This window comes from Amia ocellicauda, chromosome 10 (assembly GCF_036373705.1).
Source record: "Amia ocellicauda isolate fAmiCal2 chromosome 10, fAmiCal2.hap1, whole genome shotgun sequence".
Lineage (NCBI taxonomy): Eukaryota > Metazoa > Chordata > Actinopteri > Amiiformes > Amiidae > Amia > Amia ocellicauda.
In genome coordinates, this window is record NC_089859.1 from 42,177,425 (window position 1) to 42,192,194 (window position 14,770).

General features: G+C 40.2%; 1 non-coding gene across 1 annotated transcript; it reads left to right on the plus strand.

Annotated features, from left to right (window-relative positions):
* Window positions 1–958: 958 nt before the first annotated feature.
* On the plus strand, window positions 959–1,073 carry LOC136762314 (U5 spliceosomal RNA). The gene has a single exon (XR_010820518.1). It is a non-coding gene; the product is annotated as a U5 spliceosomal RNA (small nuclear RNA).
* Window positions 1,074–14,770: the final 13,697 nt, after the last annotated feature.

Here is a 14,770-nt window from a genome sequence, read left to right on the forward strand (position 1 = left end):
CTACCAATGTTTCAGTTGTTAGCCAAAGATTGACAGAGTACATCTCATACACACAGGCCAGACAGCAAGGATTTCTTTTTGAAATTCAATTACAAATGCTGCATGAACTCATCAATACGATTAGAGCTCCTGAAAGCAATATAACTAACTCACTCTACAGCATCTCATTAGCAGTGAAAAGAAACCAAGAAAGTTGGGACAGTCGACTGTTTACCACTATGTAACATCACCTTTTCTTTTAATAACACTTATTAAGCACTTGGGCACTGAAGACACCACTTGGTTAAGTTTAGCAAGTGGGATTTCCCCCCATTCATCCATTATGCATTTCCTCAGCTGCGCAACTGCACAGGGCCTTCGTTGTCTTAATTTGCACTTCATAGTGCGCCACACATTCTCAATTCGGAGACAGGTCAGGACTGCAGGCAGGCCATGCTAGCACCCGCACTCTCTGCCTACGCAACCATGCGCTTGTAATCTGGGCAGAATGTGGTTTGGCGTTATCCTGCTGAAAAATGCAGGGATGTCCCTGGAAAAGACGATGTCTGGATGGCAGCATATGTTGCTCCAAAATGTGTACATCTCTTTCTGCAAAAATGGTGCCCTCACAGATGTGCGAGTTACATGACAGACAGACACTCATACACACTGTCACACCCACACACACACACACACTTTCACAGACAGACACACGCACACACACTCACTTTCACACAGAGACAGACACACAAACACAGAGACAGACACACACACACTCACTTTCACACAGAGACACACAAACACATACACTTTCACACAGACACACACACACATACATACATACATACATACATATATAAGGAAAAGAAACAATACATTTAAAAATCACAAAAAGATGTAATAAAGTACAGAAAATCTAAATGTAATAAAATGTGATCTTTAATACACACAAATATGTATGGCTGGTCGGATGCGTCTTGGACTCGGGTTCCTCTTCATTACGTATAATGCTTTTGCCTTTTGCTATAGCTTTCCGTGGAGGGGATCGTGGGTGAGTTTGTACCATTCTTGGGAGGCTCTGCCTTGTTGGGGCGGAGCTGTGATCCAGGTGAACAGCAGATCGGACATAGGTGGGCATGTGGGCGGAGGAGGAAGGCCGGTCAAGCAAATAAGCTTGCTAAGGTACGCAGCAGCAGCAAGCAGCCCCACCATCCAGTCAGCCAGCCAGTCTGGCTGGCAGTGACTGAGTGGTTGACAGACGGCAAGCAACGGAATGTACGTGCTCTGTGATGTCATAGGAGTCACCTGAGAGAGATGTTTGTGATGTCATCGCTGAGCTGGCTGGCTCTGTGTGTCTTGCTGGCTGTGTGTGTGTGTGTGAGAGAGAGAGAGACTTTTTGACTTTTATCAGACTTCATTGCCTGTTTGCAACACGCAATAATTCATACAAAAGAAAATAAATAAATAAATAAAAAATAGTGTTCCCCTTTGTTTGTCTCCCCCCAACAAGCATTAACTCCGCCACTGATCTGTACACTTTTAAAGAAAGCAACCCAATACACACAACAAAACAACCATCAAATACTAAACCCTATAAATGAATTACATAATAAAAACCAACTCCCCGTCATACAATTCACAAAGGGCATCATTAATACACCAGACCTGTTCAAAACTCTCCAAATCATTCATCAGCCTGTAATAGTTAAACTCTAGTCTGACTCTGCACTTGACCAGCATGGCAAACACTCTCACTGCATCCTCACTGCCCTCCCCACACACTCTGTTCTTCCTAGTCTTATAGACGGCCATTTTAGCCTGGCCCAGCAAGAAGTTTACCAGCTGGTCCACATGTTTGGTCTTTCTGGTGTATCGCGCCCCTAAAATAAAAACCTTTGTGTTAAAAATCAGGTTAAGATCAGTAAAAAGACGAGTTAAAAGACTAAAAATGGGTGACAACCGAGAGCAAGTGCTGAAACAGTGAAACACGGTCTCTCTCTGAGCACAGAATGGGCAGGCGTCGGACACAGCAGGGTTAAGAACAGTAATAAAAGAATTGACAGCAATAATGGTGTGTAACACCCTCCACTGCAGATTGCCAGCTCTCTTATTGAGGGGGGCTTGTACAGGCTTCTCCAGGCGGGCGCAGTGTCTTCCCCCAGCCCCAGCCTGTAAAGTAATTTTAGGAATCACAAAGAAACAGTTGAAAGTGCTAAATAAGTATTTTGATGCACCATATTAATTTAGGAAATTTACATGTTGTTTTTCATCAGCTTCTGTATCTGATGGCTCCACATCACTGGCTGGATTGACAGCAACGACACTCTAAAAAAAGAAGTGTTAAGTTTGAGCATTCAGGACTTGTTTTGAAGATCCTGAATATCACTGGTCCACAATTTATCTGTGAAACTATGGGTTAATCTCCATATACAAAATACTTTTCACACACACTTTAAATTTACAACTAAATTTACATGTTGATGTCTTTCGTCAGCTTCTGTATTTGATGGCTCAATATAACTGGTTGCATTAACAGCAACGGCACACTACAAGAAAATAACATTATATTTAAACATTCAGGACTGGTTTAGCATCACCTCGAATATCCCTAGCCCTTGAGGTCGATTGTTATTGTGGTCTTCAAGACCAGTGCTTCTCAACCTTAGTCCTGGAGGAGGCCCACTGTCTGCTGATTTTCATTACAACAACATTGTAGGTTATATCAGTGACTGTGGTCCTAAAGTACCCCTATGCCTGCTGTTTTTTTTCCAGTTGAGCTCTTAATTACCTAATTGGCTTAACTGAAGCCATTTAACCCTTTTCCCAGGTCTTTGGTTGTTGATGAGTTACAAAGAGCTGGATTGTGGCCCGCCATGACTGGAAGTGAAGAACACTCACTCTAGGCCTTTAACTTAATGTTCATATGTAGGGGCCTATCCATCTGATTTGTTTTTGCACATTTATTAACAGAAAAATTGATGGTACGTGAAATCATCTGAGCTGAAAAACATAATGTTCCACCAATAATAAAATAAATGTATTAATTAAAATTATAGAGATAATAGAATGTTCACAGATTATTAGTTCAGAAAATAAAATATTTTTTTATATCTTAAATAGAATTAACACTCAAATCAGTTGTAGGGTAAACAAGGTCTATTTTTTGGATTGATTTTATAATTATACATGTATGGCTGCATGAAGCTTACCTGAGAATCTGATATTTTAGTAACTTTGTTGCTTCTTGTTGGGTAGTCCACGTTTGCCGCCGTTCTTTTTCTGTAAATGTAAATCAAAAGGCAATAATTACATACTGTAATTAAAATACAAAAAGTATAAACATTGTATTATTATTTTTGTATCCTGTTTCTCCATCTCGATGCTGATCTTTTTGGAATTGCATATCTAGGTTTACTTAAATACTGTTTATAAGATTGTAAACTCATCATCCAAATTTCTTCATTTGCCAAACTTTATGTAGTGCGCTTGCAGTTTCAGAAGAAGAAAAAAAACTGTAACAGATGGGATATGTAGTACTTTATACTCGAGTGGTCTATGCGATTACACCCTGTTGGTGTTATTAAGAACGCCAAGTACCAGAATGCAGAGCGGGACTGTTTTTTGTGCCGTGACTTGTCGGGGGAAAAACGGACGAGAAGGTGAAGGTAGTATGGCGGTGATGCACGCGTTGGTGAAGTGGGAAAGCGGGGTCGACAAAGACTCTTACAGCGTGATTCCCACTGCTTGCTTTCGCAATTTTGATTTATTCAGCATTGCTGATGATGACGAAGAGACGACTCGAAACTTCAGAGCAGAGTGGAGAGACACGAACAAACCTCCAAAAGGTGGATGGCCTGTCCATGAAGCGCAGATCATTATGACTGGTAACAATGTTTATTTAAAAAAAAAAAACATTAAAGTCTTTACATGCTATTTGATATATACAATCACAGTATATTTGAAATGAATGTTTAAGTTATTAATGTGTTGTACGTCTAACATACTCTTATAACATGGTAGGTGGTGGTGAGGGCGCTAAAAACTCGTCATACTTGACTGGCATTTGTAAGAACGATTTATTGTGTGTTGTGCTTTACAATAAAATCCCCCAAATCACAAAATAAATTAAACCAGATATAATTTAACTTCAGTTTTGATTCAGTGTTGGCTGTTCATCTTAATTTGTATGGTCAAAGCACAGTATTTTTATGACAAATAAATATAATCCCCAAATATCTGTGGACATAATGCAGGGTTTTATTTATTTTATTTTTATTTTAGGAAAAGAAGGCGAACTAAGAAGAAAACTTAATGACCTAACAAAAATGCCCTGTCCTAAAATGAAGAGAGTACCTAAACCAAACAAAAAACTTCAAATTTCAGATGATAGTGACCTTGATGAACCACAGTTACCGGTGAGATAATTACTGCAAATATTAAATAAATGTATTGCAGGATTGTTTTTTTTTAATCATATTCATATATATATATATATATTTTCATTTTAAACTCTTTTCCTCTCTGAATACAGCACAAAATAAGAAAGAAAACCGATGGAGCTTCAAGAATTAGATCCCGTCATATTCTACAGACATTTAAAGAGTCCAGTGAAGTTGAGCTACAGCAAAACGTTAAGCAGCTCGAAAAGGAAAACACAAGACTTAAAAATGAAAACCAATGTCTTCGAAACCGTATGGTTGATGGTAAGTTTTTTTATTTATAGCAAATAATTCCTTACCTTGATAAATGTTATTCTTCAGTAATTTAGATTCCAGAGTAATGTATTATAGTTGATCATACTGAAGTAATCTAGAACCACAATACAGACTCTTAATGTGCACTGTCTAATAGTTTAATAATACTGATTATTAAATAAAGTTTTTCAACATAACTTCATAATCCTACATTAATGACTATATGCATTACATTAGACCTGGTAATTGTTGTATTTTATCTTTTTTATTTTTTTCGTAGCTAATGTTAATGACCCACAAAAAGGTCAGTTTCCCAATAACATAGAGCAAGTCTCTCAAGTATAATTGCAGGCATTGATGGTTTTGTTTTCACTTTGTATTAAATATATTACTAGAAATGATTATCATTTAATACTAAGGTTTTTTTCTCCAGAGATTCCAGACCTTTTGGACAATCTGAAAAAAATTGTAACAAAAGCCACATTTATCAGCAATGAAGACAAAAGTGTGTCACCATCAAGTGGTTCTGACAGCCCCACAGCAAATTGTTCTGAATCTGACAAAGAATCACCAAAACAGGTATAACACTCTTGGTCTACAATATTACAAAGACAAGGTAAAAATATATATATTGAAAACAAATATTGGTTGTAAACAATCTAATGATGCTACATTATCAGTTATATTCATAGTTATAGTTGATAATAAGAATGTAATTGAATTATGGGTGTCACAGATTCACTGACTTTATTATGTCTGTAAATTAATAAACTTAGAATTGAGACATACTGTGGTCTTTAATAACACATTTCTGTAACAAAATCACAGCCTTACTGATAATGTATTCCACTTAACATAATATAAGAATAGTTTGGGGATAAACTTGTTTTTTATTTACCATTGTCTTTTAGGTGGAAATATTCCCAGGCACTGGAGTTTACATTGACAAACTGTCCTGGATCCTTGCAGAGAGGTGCAGCACGAATACGTCATATGCAAGAACCCTGACGGTTGCTGTCTTTGACTTTCCAACATTACTAAAGAGCAATCTTCGTGGTGGTGGCAGCAAGAGAGATCCAACTTCGGAGAAAAAGACACCTCTGGATCGCTTAAAGGTGGAAGCCATATATTGTATGTAAATGCTGTTGTACAAAATTTCTAACTCTCCTTTTTAACTGTATAGAACACAAAGGGTTAGCATTTGAAATGTTCCTTTGGCCTTTGTTTTAGTTTCAGAGACTAGAGTTAATTTATTAATAAATAATAATACCTTACATGTAGCAGCTGGAAAGATCCCAAAGTGCTCTACAGACTCACTTCACCCACCACCCTCTGGGGTGCAGCCATTTTGTACCAGCAGATTACTACACAGCAGTAAAGGTGGAGTCATAACAAATTTGTTAGACCTGATTGAGGGAAGCCTGACTTAGAATTCAGCCACGTCACTCTTTCAACAACACCTTGTAAATCACCTTGGATTAATGCTTCAGACATATTAATACATAATAATAATGAATAGTGCCATGGGATCCTTGACAATATAAACTTTCATGTCTCATTTAAATTTGACTTTTGAGCAAATACTTCACATTTCAGTCCAGTTGTGCCACATCAATGTAATGCTTAAGCAAGGTATTAATGGAGAAAAGACTGCCTTTGCATAGCTGCTTCGCCAAGTACAGATTTTACTATGAACTAGTGTAAGACAAGTTTAAGAGCATACACCAAAACGTTTAAATACACCCACACACAAAAATGTTGATTTACTGTGGCAATATGTAACTAATGAACCCTTCTCAAAGATATGTGGTATGTTTATTAAAAGATTTTTATATATCTATGTGCAAGTCATTAAATCTATGTGATACATGTTTTTTAGGGGCTACCTTGAAAAAATTGCCCAGTACCCCAAAGAGTGTAATTGGTGGTGCAATTAACAGCAAGATAAATGAACTACGACACAGAATGAAACCAGAGTGAAGATTTGAAGAACCAGATCTGTATTTTTTGTTTTGTTTTCAACAGGGTTGGGGTCAATTCCAATTCAATTTTTAATTCCCTTTTCAATTCAATTCCAATAAAGAATATTCTGTGAATGCAAAAAGTAATTGCAATTTTGAATTGATTTGTAGGAGGAATTGGAATTGAAAAACAGGAATTGACCCCAAACATGGTTTTCAGTGAGTGTTGTACAAATTGATAGGTCAGGGTTTCTGTAAAAACTTAATAGAGGCCAGCAGGCGTGCACGATCTGGGAAAAACTGCTCCACTACAACAGACCTCTTTCCCTTCGTTTTCTCTAAAAACCTCCTGATATCCTTCACTGCAGCTCTGACTCACCGAGGACGAGGAGGCGAGAGAGGAATCCGTGAAGCCGCCCTCACTGTCACTCCGAGCCGCGATGCTCCAGCGTGTAGCCGGACCTTTCCCCACCAAGCCGCTCGCTACCCCAGCTTCACTACTGTGCCACCACTTCTTTTACTGCCACTATTTACCAACACCGTCCGTGCTCCCTCCCAGCACCTTCTTAGTGCGTTTTTTCCACCCGGCGCCTCGGCTTGTACCGCCGAGCCTGGCCCTGCCTCCTCCTCGGCTACACCCTGTGTGTCTGTCCGCCCGTCTGCTGGCTGCTGAGGTTGTTCCTCGTCACTAACCAGCGCCCCGTGCACCGCCTCAACACCATCTCCCCCCGGCGTCTCGGTCGTCACTATCCCCCGCTGCCTCGACCCCGTCCCCCAGCTGTGCGTCATCGCCTCCGGGCAGCTCTTCCCCCGTCACGGCATCAGTGGTACCATCGGTCCGACCGGCGACTGTCTCCTCCGCCGGGGCTCGATCTCTGTCTGCCCGCTGCATCTGTGGCTGCGGGCCGGTGTCTCTATTCCTCCCCGCGTCGCCCCGCTCCTCCTCCCGCTCCCTGTCCTGTTCGGGACAGTTCCTCACGACATGCCCCTCGCTCCCACACCTGAAACACTTCATGGACTCCGAAGTAGCGAACACGACGTAGTCGGTATTGTCGATCTTAAATTTAAAAATGACATTAAGATCCTCATTGATGTTATTGAGGATCATATACAGCTGCCTTCGGAAGGACACGACGTGTTTCAGTTGCGGGGCTTTGCAGCCCAGCGGGACCCTCTTAATGCCGGACATCAGCTGCCCGAGCCGGTGCGGATGAACGGAGGGACGTTAGACAGCGTTACCTTCCGGGCAGGAGCAGCGAGCGGCAACACCGGGGTGAAAGTGTCGTCTAACACTGTGCCATTAGCCACTAGCTGATTGAGCAGATCAGTGGTTTTTAAGAAGATAACAATGGCAGCAGACTTGATATTTTCACACCCTGCTACCTCCCCAACCGCTAACACACACTGCTCTAGGGGGCAGAACTGCACCGGAGCGATCTTGACTCCATGGCGTCGGGTCAGTTTTTCAAAAGACGCATTCAGGGGGTCCGACCCCCCGACCCGGGAAGAACTACCGGTACTCCCCCCTCCCCTCCCCTGTTCCCCCACAATAAGAAAAGCACTGAAAACAGAAGACAAAATAAACAAACTGAAAAAAGTAAAGCAACAAAAAAACGCAGCCAAAGGACAGAGCTCTCAGCAGCACTCCCGCTCACTGCAGACCCCTCCCACACACTCCCAGCTGAGAGAGAGAGAGAGAGAGAGAGAGAGAGAGTTAGTGTCTGTCTGTCTCTCTCTCTCTGTAGATGCATCATAGGGAACATATGTAACAATCTCTCTTTTTGTTTACCAAAAATGAGAATGAACGTATTTCAAGTGGGTGTTGCCTTGGTTGGAAACGTTTTAAGATTATTTATGAAGTGTAAAGTGGATTTGTCTCAGTTCTCCGTAGTTTTCAATGTATGTGCCATTCAGTAGCGTTCATGTTACAGATGTGCCCTATGCAGTGGTAGGGTCAATAAAATGTCAGTAAAACTTTATTTTAGCAATTATGGAGGGGAAGAACTGCAAATAGCGGGTCCCCACTAATTATCTAACTTACCAACAACGTTTCAAATTAGGTCTTGCGAAGCTGCCAAATAATGCTGTATAATCGTATGTGTCTTTATACACCGGCTGCTATAGTCTGATAGCTTTGATTATATATACATATTTTCTCGTGAACCACAAATGCTATTTGCTTGATTTTTACAGAGTATGTTATAAATACCATTGTTATGAAGCCTGACAAATTGTATGCTGTAATTATGAATATTTTCAAATCATTTGTTTGTTTTTCCTAACATGTTACAAATGTTCCCTATGTGAAAGATGCATTATATCTTAATAACGTCTAAACAATTAAAGATATACAGATTATTATTTTCGGTAAAGTTATAACACATTGCTATTAACTATGTGTGTCAGTAAAAGTTTAAAAAATCCTAATAATTTTTTATTGATCCTGCAAAATAGGTGTTTAGGGAACATTTGTAACATTAGGGTTACGATTTGCCATAGACGCGGAATGAGTTTGATTGTGATGTTAAATGGGGTTTAAAGACGCAGTCGCCTCGGTGCTGATTACTATTGCTGTGTTTCTCCACTTCTACTCCATGCTTGGGAACGCCCACATCCAGTGACGTCAAAACCGGTGGAAAAGCGGGCCGGTTCAAAAAAGATCAGCTGGATCCCAGGCCGAGCAGCAGCTCCGGCTCCAGCACCGGCACCATGTCGCTGGAAAAGCGCTAAGTGAGCTCACAGTGAGCTCAGTGTAATGTCTGCTCTGGTGAGCTCACAGTGTGACCTAGTCGTTAGTTCACGTCTTCACTGGGTAGTCCATGACAACTTAATTGACTCAATTCTTGGGCTTAATTGGTCAAAATGACCATTGGTTGAAGGTACTCAGGGACTGATGTGTAGAGAGACTTATTAAACCTGCAGGATTGTGGTTTTCCCAGAACAGAATTAACCAGTGTAGCGTTATGTTGGGTGTATTCTGATAAGAGCATTTTAGCTCTGAGCTGAAGCACTGATCTAAAGAAGACCTCTCCCCCCCAAATTTATCAGATTTCCTTAACTCATCAGCATGTGAACTGGTTTACATCAAAGTGACAGTCTTGGGAGGATGGCACCAAGAATGGGCCAAATAGCTTGGAATCCCTGCTGTGAGATGTCTGGGGAAGGGGGCCTGTAGGAAATAAAAACTCTTTGAAATGGACGAGAGCCGAAATCCCGACACAGAGCTACGAACCCGTGCCAACCGGCATTTCCAAAAGATGGCATGGATTGACATCAGTCATACATCAAGCCCCCCTCCAATAGGACACTGGGGGCTGAAGCCGAAATCCAATCTCACAAACTAAAGAACCAATCACCTATTGATCTGACAGGCGTATAAAGGGTAACGCACGGCATCTCTCTCTCTCTCTCACCTAAACCAGTAACTCGCTGCCACAGCTCAACTTGTATCTCTGTTGCCAGAACCGGAACCAGAAACCAACTAAGTCTTTACCAGCAACAGAAGGGTTAAACTGGGAGAAGGAGATTGAGCCGTACGAAGAATTCTTTTAAAGGACTTTATTAAATAAAGAACTTTACAGACTGCGCTGCCCGCCTGTGCCCAGCCATCCAGCTGGACAATTGACTAAGTCGACTGAATACGAAAGTCATTTAAATAGCTATTTGAGTCTTAAGAAACTTGACCCTTGGAACGAACAGGGCCCTGCTTTCCTCAAAGACTTTGTCTTCAAGTAACTACGGTGGAACCCTGCTTACAAAGAAGATTTTGTGCACAACCTTGGAGCCTTCAAACCAGTGGAAAATCTGTTTGGAAAAGACTCTACATTCGCGAAACCCCAACTTCCAGGTGCATCGACTGAGTGGAAGTTCTTGGACAAAGCCGAACCGGACTGCCTTTGTTCCAAACCACACGGACCTCGTGCCGTGTGCTGTTATCTGAGCCCGAAGCCAGAGAGGCCTCTCTGCGACGAAGTTCACATAAGTTTAACAGTTTGGAGTTTGTGATTCATGACATTTGAGAAATCAATTAGAAATGTTAATCTGTGATTCATAACTCTAGAATGTGTAATATCATTTAGTTTTCTTAAATATAAATGTGTGTTGCATTCAACTGTTTTGTTGATAATTTTAGAAATAAAATCTGTCAACGCCGAGAAATATCTTCTCATTCCTGTTTAACTGTTTAGTCTGAAATTGACACAAGTGAATAGACACCAGATTATAGGTGGCCCTGCCTATCCTTAATCATTGAATAATAATCAGTTAAGGGAAATTGTGGTAACAAGTAATGATAGGATCTTTCTCTCCACCTAAACGTTAATGAGACTGATATATATATAACGAGAAGTTACCTGACATAAATACTAACCTGCATAGTTATTGAATGTCTGACTAACAATACTAATGAGAGACTCACCTTCGTCTTACTAACCGGTATTGTAGTCAATGTGTTTATAACCTTTTTTGTTTAATGATTTGTGTGTTATCATATGCGATCCCATGGTCTTTGATTTGGTCACGGAAGTGATTTGTCTTTGATTTGTTGATCTAGAGTTGAATTTTAATTAGTTTTTCCCTTTTGTATAATTAGTGTAGTGCTACATTTAGTCTTTGTTTTTGAATAAATTTGACAATTTATATCTTTGGAATTGGTGTCTGCGTCCAATTATTACAGAAATTGAGTTCTACAAGATTCCAGGATTCGTGATAAGGTGATACTATAAATTCACTTCTTTAATTGAATTTTATAAGTGTACCTTACGCTACACCTTTGACCACCACGTCTTCCTCCTCCCACTGCTTGACCTCTATTGTGACCTGGATCACCTGCCGGCTCCATGTTATCGCTGTGTTGTTGAGGTGGATAGCACTCATTTCACTCGATACTCGTACCACAATGTGAAATCAATCATCAATAACCAGTTGGCAGTATTGGAAAAGCAATTACAAGGGCCTGCATACATACAGTAATGTCAAATCTGATGTGGAAGAACAATTCCTTTATCCCTCTGTTCTCCACCAGGGTTGTGCTGTTCGCCTCGATTGGCAAGTTTGCAGTGTGAGGAGTGGATCCATGTCGTCGTTCCTAGGCACTTCACAGCTGTGTGGGTGGTCAGGAGCACCTGGTAGGGCCCTGTCCACCTGGGCTGTTGGGAGGACTTTCTCTTGTGTGCTTTGATATACACAGTCACCTTGCTGGAAGGGGTGGTAAACCTGCTGGGATGGTTCAGTCTGGGCGGCTTTCATCTGTGAATGGACAGCTTAGAAAGCACGTGTTAGTCCCATACAAAAAGACAACAGAGCATCATCCATCAAGTGGATGTCCATTTCCCTTACAGACAATGGAGGAGTGATGGAGAGTCTCATAAGTCATCCCATAATAATCTCACACAGAGAAAGACCTGTTTTTCTCAATTTGCTGACGATTTCATTGTCATTAGGACTATAGGAAGGGGATCTGGACGTTTGAGTCCTGTTTGTTTGCATATATTAGACAGCTTATTCTTTAATATCCCATTTTGTTTCTCCACTGCTCCAGCTGACTGAGCCTGATGGGGCAGTGAAAATGTTGTTTACCTCGCAGGGCTTTGCATAGTTCCTGCACTATTGTCCCAGTGAAGTGAGTGTTCCTATCACTGGAAATTTCCCTGGAATGCGAAATCTACATATAACATCCCTTAACTGTATTTTTGCTACTTTTACTACTTCAGCCTTCCTACGGGATAGGCTTCAACCCATTTAGAACACCTATATATTATTACAAGTATATATTCATATCCACAACATTTAAGCTTTTGAACACAATCTATTTGCATATTGCAGGATTATGAGCTTGACAAATGTGGCAAGTTCTACAATATTGCTAAGCTGTTACTATAAAACCTGGGGCAAACCAATTTAAAAGACTGATGCACACATCCCCCCTTTGCCCGTGTGGCCAACACCATGCGCCACATGGGCAAACCAGGGAAAGAGTGCCTGTGAGGCAACCAATGCATTAGCAAATGTTTGAGCTCTCTTATGGAAGGTGCAGTGGCCAGTTGCAATTTCCTGGAGCTTTTACAGTGCATCTCAAATTAAATTTCATCCAGCCCCAGGTCATAAAAGTCAAACCCTAGTTACGACATACATAACACATACATTTTGTTGCTTCAAAGAGAATACAAAAGTCAGCAAAACATTCTTTTTTACAAATTCAGTTTGTAAACTGTATTGTACATATATTTGTTGCGTTTTGATTTATAAACATTATACATTGTACAAATCTTAAGTGAAGGGCAATGGACTGATTCTGACTTCATGGCTGTCATTCTATTCATTTGAATAATGTGACATCTCCACTAATAGTACATTATAAATTAAACTATCAATAGAAGAATATGTGCTACTGCGGACGTCATCTGAGCAGTTTCACAATATATTGTAGATTCCTATAATCTGGAAAACCTTTAATTATAGTATTTTAACTTATTTCTCCACTGAGTCAAGCATCACTTCAGCGTAGTGGACCTCAGCATTGGTCTGTTCAAGTTGCTGTGAGGCTGTCTTTAAAGCCGCGCCCTCGGCCTACTGTGTCTCAACAAGAACACCAGCATCTTCTCCATATGGGTCAGACATCGGTTCCTTCAGGACACGATTCATAATATGCATATCTGCCATGTGGAATAAATCAGTCTGAAGACACAATGTGTGGTTCACACAACATCAGAGATCGTCCTTATAAAAGGCATCTCTATCACATTAGTTGACATTCGCACAATCTATAAGGTTTCTAGTAAAGGGACAATTCAAAATAATAATAATCTTGATTCCAATTTATCTCATTTATCAAATTATTTCAGTACAGCACTCAGCTGTCGTCAGCAGCATCATATCTCCTGTGTTTATTGAATCAGCTTTACTTCCTAGTGTAGATACTCTTTTTGTGTGGAGTTGTCAAAGTTTCAAAACAATGTGCTTATCTTTGTCCTTTTATCTAACTTAAATACCTGAGAACATTACAATAACTATTACAGCAGCTCCTTCAACACCATAGTTAATAGTAGTTGGGTAAATGATGGCAGTTATTAATCTTTGTTTCTCAATTCATTTTTTACCAATAAACCATAATTTGAAATTATTTCCATACTCCTATTATTCCTATTTTCATTATTATTAGTTTTATGCGGTTGTCATCTAGTATGTGATGTATTCGTCTGTATCAACATCAATATTATTATCATTATTAATACAAGCAGTGTAAATTACCATTCATTACACTCTTGCTCTGTTTGTAATAAGTTATGAACCCTTACACATACTTACAGTCTCTGCCTTGTCTCTGACTTCTCTCTCTCTCTCTCTCTCTCTCTCTCTCTCTCTCTCTCTCTCTCTCTCTCTCTCTCTCTCTCTCTCTCTCTCTCTCTCTCTCATCTCAGGCTGCTTGTCTGCTCAGGCGAACAGGGGGAGCAGAGGAGCACATACGGCCCTTGCCCCCTGCCCCCCTCTTCCTAATTGATAGGGTATTTCTGTTTGTGAAAGGACTATTTCCAAACAGTTTTATAACTTGCCATGACTATGTTTCATTAAATTAGTTATGTTACACCTTTAGTTATACCTGTAGTAACTTCATTATTTTCCCTCATATTCCAGTCAATCACCATCAGAGTCTCTCGTGGCAGTACATTTGTCTCACACAGAACAAACTCTCCTTTCTCAACCGCTTTCAATTTTGGATAACATCGCACTGCATCCCAACAGCTGTTCTTTCTCCTATTCCTAATTTCTTACAAGAAAATGCAAGTTATATTTGATCGATTTGTATTATTACTATTTATATACATTTCACTACATTATTGTAGTTAATGAATGTATTTAATCTTTGGAAAATAAGCCTTTTCATTGATCTCAATAATGATGTCCAGGTACTTCAGGAAAGCACATTTTCAAAAAATGTGTCCAGTCAATGATTTCCCCAACTAAGAACCTGCGTGGGCACTAAGACTGTCCTCCTGCGCGGCTCATGTCTTTATTGTGTCACTTCCTCCTATTGAAGTCCAATCTACACCAGTACAGGTTCAGAAGAACTGTTCCCGAATCCAGATTGAACTGATCAATAGTTAATTTCTTACCTACACATTGTATTTAGGGATCTAT